At 40.4% G+C, this 5,380-nt stretch overlaps 1 non-coding gene across 1 annotated transcript; it reads left to right on the top strand.

The window, feature by feature from the left end:
- The first annotated feature begins 1,107 nt into the window (after window positions 1-1,107).
- LOC122910971 lies at window positions 1,108-1,214 on the top strand. Its single transcript, XR_006385321.1, has one exon. It is a non-coding gene; the product is annotated as a U6 spliceosomal RNA (small nuclear RNA).
- Window positions 1,215-5,380: the final 4,166 nt, after the last annotated feature.

Here is a 5,380-nt window from a genome sequence, read left to right as displayed (position 1 = left end):
TAGAACGTTTTTTTTTTTCCCATAGGATAAAGAGAATATTAATTCTAATTTATGTGAGCTGTTCTCCATTTTATAGTCAATTGCCTTGTAGCTCAATAACATTTATATTTATCATTAATATGTGTCAGATTGATGTTCTTTTAAGTTTTATTTAATTACAGCTCCAGATAATAGTTTCCCCCCTTTTTTTAAATTAGAGGAAACAATATATCAACTGGATAGACTATTATGCAACCATATAAAATTATTATTATGTAAACATAGTAACAAACAGCAGTATTTATGATTCATTTTAAATGGCAAAGGCAGAATACATAATTGCTCTGATTTTTAACTAAAACAATCAGAGTATGTATACAAATGAACAAGTGCTAGTAGGAAACAGGAAAAAATACTTTGGTTTTCTAGTGTGCTGGATTTATGTACATTCTTTTAAAAATTATTATTATTCCTTGATGCAATATTAATTGCACATTAGTCATAGGGACCATGGGCTGTAAATACAGTTGTTGGTAGATACATGAAGTTCTTGTGCTGTCTAGAAACACCTGGGGCTAGCCTGAGAAAGTCTCACTGTTTCTATTCCTGCTTATTTGGGCTGCCTAAAAACTGTGCCCTTCTTTTTAATGTCTATGGCTTTAGTGCTTGACTCAAATATTCCTATGAGGAAATGACAGCAAGATGAGTCTTTTTAAAGTTCTATCTCCCGTGTGTGCTTCATGAGGATTTCTGTGTGAAAGGATGTTGGTCAGAGTGGTGGAAGAAGGGAGGACAATGTATTTAAAATAAATGCAACAAGATAAGTTACAAGGAATGAGGTGGATCTGCATGTCCTATATGTAACAAGTCCCAAGATTTATTGCTAAGTTAATTTTCTTTAAAAAGCAGAAACATGTCGGGGTGCCTGGGAGATTCCATCAGTTAAGGGTCAGACTCTTGGTTTTTATTCAGTTCATAATCTCAGGGTTGTGAGATTGAGCCCACCTTGGGCTCCAGCTCAAGATTCTCTCTCTCCCTCTGCCTTTCCCCCTGCTGGACCTCTCTCTCTCTCTCTCTTTTAAAAAAATAAATAAATCTTAAAAAAAAAAAAAAAGGTAGGAACATGTCATGCTCACTTCGGCAGCACATGTGCTAAAGTTGGAATGATACAGAGAAGATTAGCATGGCCCCTGAGCAAGGGGGCCATGCAAAATCATGAAGTGTTCCATATTTTTACTTTAAATAAACATCTGACTATAAAAATACAGTAGAAATCTGTGTGCATTAGACCATCATTTGATAAAAACAAAATAAAACAAAAAAGAAAATCAGAGGAGGATATATATTTATACCTGTATAGTTATACCTTAATCTGTATATAGGGAGATTTTTCTTAAATCAAGTCTGTGCATAAATATATATGCCATGTGTCTATAATATAGATGTGTATATTCTATACACACATGTGCACACATGCTTTTAAGCAAAGATTTATCTGGAAAGACAACACACTGATAATAATGGCTGCCTCTAGGGAAGAGAACTGAGAGACTGAGGTGTGAGGGAGGTTTACTTTCCACCATATGATCTTTCACACTGTTTAAATACTTACCTTGGGCATCAACTAGCTATTCAAACAAATGATTAAGTCTCTGTTAATGAAGATAGAAAGCCATTTGCTGACAAACCAAAACAACTGCCTATGAAGCAAATTATGTTACATATGTTCATGGATGGATTTTTTTAAATACATGAAGGATTAAAAAGTAAAACAAATACAACTAGCCTTATTAAGTGCTGCGTAAATTGTGTGCTGAGCATTGCACATGGCACAAAGACGCAGATACGTCAGAGAAATAGAAGAGGTCACTATCTGTATTAGTTCACTAGGGTCTCCATAACAAAAATATCACCAGCTACGTGGCTTAAACAACAGAAATTTGTGCCCCCATGTTCTGGAAGTCTGGAAGACCAATGTGTTAGCAGGTTCAGTTTCCTCTGAGGCCTCTTTCCTTGCCCTGTAGAAAGCCGCCTTTTTGTCATGTCCTCACATGGCCTTTTTTCCATATTGTTCATCTCTGGCGTCTCTTTGTGTGTCCTAATCTCTTCTAATAAGGACACAGACTGGATGAGAGCCCAGCCTAACAGCCTCATTTTAACTTTACTACCTCTTCGAAAGGGCGTCCCTCCAAATACAGTCCCATTTTAAAGGTTTAAACATACGCATTTTGAGGGACCCAATTTGGTCCAAAACACTATCCTTGAAGAGTTTTCACTTGAGTCAATGAGTTTAGCCAGATATGCTTGAGGAAAAGAAAAGAAACAATGTTGAAGGCAGCACACAGTTAAATGTTAAAGTTAATACAGAAGAGAATGGGAGAGACTTTGTAGAGATTCCTAAGCACAATCTCCTAGCAAAGGAGAGGAAGAGGGAGAAGAAGAAGGGGGGAGAGGGGAGGGGCGAGGAGCGGGTGGGGGTGGGGAGAAGAAGGAGAAGAGCAGGAAGAGGAGGAGAGAGAGGGAGAAAGAGAGGAAGTGGACGAGGAAGAGGAAGGAGAAGGAGAAAAGAAAAGAAAATCAGGAATCCATGAAGAAGAAAACAATAGTTAGTCCTTGCCACAGGTTACTGTGCCAGTATGTCTGTCTGCACCGAGTTTGGGAAAACGATTATTTCACTAGATTATAATGTGATACACATGTTTCCATATGATACCAAGGCAACTCATGAATTCAATCAATTTAGTGGAAAAATATTATCCTTAATGCTATTCGAAGTTGTCCTAGGCAAGAACAAATTAGATTGTTAGGAGATTTTGTTACCAGTTTATGACAAGAACGGGTGAGTGGGACTCATACACATAAATACAGGAATTTCTCCATCCAAGAGAAGACATTATAAATCATCCTGCTTCATCACTTCAAGCAGCAAATATTGAAGTGGGTGCCCCTACGAGGAGCCCAGGCCTTTTCAGGGCTTGACATTGACCAGAAAAGAAAACCAACATGTCTGCTGAGGGAGCACATAATTCAGCCAACTGAAGGTTCCAGTTGGTTAGAGGCTCTACCTATTATCCTAACACCCTGACACATCTTCCTTACTTGCTTCTTCTTACCCAATTTCTCCTTCTCCTCTTTTTTCCCCTTTTTGTCTCGTTCTCTGTATTTTTCAATAGGTAGATAGAGCATATGATCCAGAATCACACCAAAGGGACATACTCCCTAACCTCCCTGCTGCACACAATACGATGATAACAGTTATGTACGACCCACTACGTACAGGAGCTCCTAATAATATTCTGTTCAACTCACCCTTCAAGAACTGGGAGGGCTTGATTAGGCAATACAGATGAAAGCATGTAGCAGCAGTGAAGCCTTTTCAAAAGCTGGTCCTACTACTATGGAGAAGCCGAATGAAGAGCTGTAACAAAAGCTGGGCGATTGGAGCTGATCAAGCAGCCCGGCAGTCATCTGGGATCTAAGAAGATGTCCTTGTTCCCTCCAGTGTGAAATGAGGAGCCTTGTAATGAGGGAAAGCCCCACGGGAGAAAATATAGATATTGTGGGACAAAGGGAATTTTAGTATCTTTCGCATTTTGAAAATCATTTATAAATCATTATTGACTATGCAGTTTCCTTCAAAATGCCTATCTTACGGGTATCCCAAGGGAATATATTGTAAAACAGAACAAATTGTATTTCTGGTTCTCTGAATTCTAAGAAAAGGAAGAGACCCAATAACTCAAGCGCCCATCATCAAGTCTATATGATTAATCACTTGGGGACAACGATGTAGTGGTTCAAAGACAGTTTAAAAACACAACAAATGATGAAGCTTGGGGGCTGCAGGTTGACCCCACAGATCTCCTTTTCCCCCAGAATGGAAGCCATGGTCACAGCATAGCAGTGGACTCAGCCTGCAGTGCTCTCTGCGCCAGGCAGCCATGTCTGCTTCCTGATTGCCTGGTTTCTGTGACAAATGCCAGAAGGGATAACTCTTCAGGACAATTCTTTAAGTCATTGACCCGGGCAACACAGAATCCTGGGGGAATCCAAACTAAGAAAGTTGTTAACTGTCATCCATCTCCTCAGTTTAAACTTCTGGAGGAAAAATGCCACAGATGTTTGAAGGGGGAAAAAGCATCAGACCACTTTTTTGGATTAGCTGAGCTCCACACACTGGTTTGTTTATCTGTTTGTTTCTCCCTACTAGCCTGACTTAACCAGTCAATCTAAATAACAGAATTTCATTTTGCTTCAAGGCCCAGCCTGGTTTTCAGTAGAACACCTATTTTTTTTGAATCAGAGGTCCTTGGACCTTCCCCTTTCCTACAGAAGGGGAAGGTCCACATCCAATCTGGGATGAAGGACTTTCCAGTTATTTCAGGGGTGGGGAGGAAGCTGGGAACAGAAAGCTGGTACATCACATCAGTCTGTGCCTGTCTGACCACCAGATCCTTCCAGTTCCTGCTAAGCCAAGCCAGAGAGCATCTGGAAGGGCAGCATGGGACTCCTCACTGTCATTGCTTGTCCTTTCCTCCCCTGCATTAGTGCTTCCAAGAAGGAGGAGGCCAATATGAAGCTGGGGGATCAGACCTGCTCTGTGCTTACAAATTATATTTATGCCTAGGCAGGCTCCTCTGGGGATGGCTGTGCCTTCCTGAAACTTTCCCAAGCTTCCTGTGGACATTTGTAAAAGGAGGTGAAGGAGGGATGAGTAGGTGTCACATTTACACAGATGTGGAGCTTAAGCCTCGGTGTCCTTCCTGCTGGGAGGTGGTATGCTCTGAAAGAAAAAGCATGGGCTTTGAAGTCAGGCAGGTCTGGGTTCCAACCCTCTTTCAGTCACCGTATTAAACAGTTCTGGCTAAGTTATGGAGAAGTAACAAACAAATCCAGAATGTTGGTGGCTTGCAATAATAAAGGTTTATCTCTCACTCAGTTCACATTCCATTTGTAGGTCAGATGCTGTTCTGCTTCAAGTTCTTCATCTCAAGACCCAGGCTGAAGCAGCCTCTCTCTGGGAAGCTGAACTTACAGTGGAAGGAGAGGATACAATGAAATCATGCACTGGCTTCTCAAGTTTCTGCTCTCATCCCTTCCATTCATATTTTACCAACCAAACTAGTCATACTGCCAAGTCTTAAACCAGCAGAGCAGGGAGAGCTAACTCATCCCCAACAAAGGATAGCAAATATATTGAACACTAATACACCTTGCCACAGCCACCTACTAACTGTTTGTCCTTTGGCAAATTACGGTTAGGTGAGAACAATGAGGTGAACCTGAAGTTGATGACAGGAAGGTTAAATAAAATACTTATTTTTAAAAATGAGTATAATATAGGGAACTAGACAAGTTAGTTCCCTCTCACAATTCATACACCAAACTTATCAAAGAAATT

The sequence above is a fragment of the Neovison vison genome, chromosome 6, assembly GCF_020171115.1.
Source record: "Neovison vison isolate M4711 chromosome 6, ASM_NN_V1, whole genome shotgun sequence".
NCBI lineage: Eukaryota > Metazoa > Chordata > Mammalia > Carnivora > Mustelidae > Neogale > Neogale vison.
Note: the sequence above shows the minus strand (reverse complement) of the source record. Positions and strands in the feature narration are given on the sequence as shown.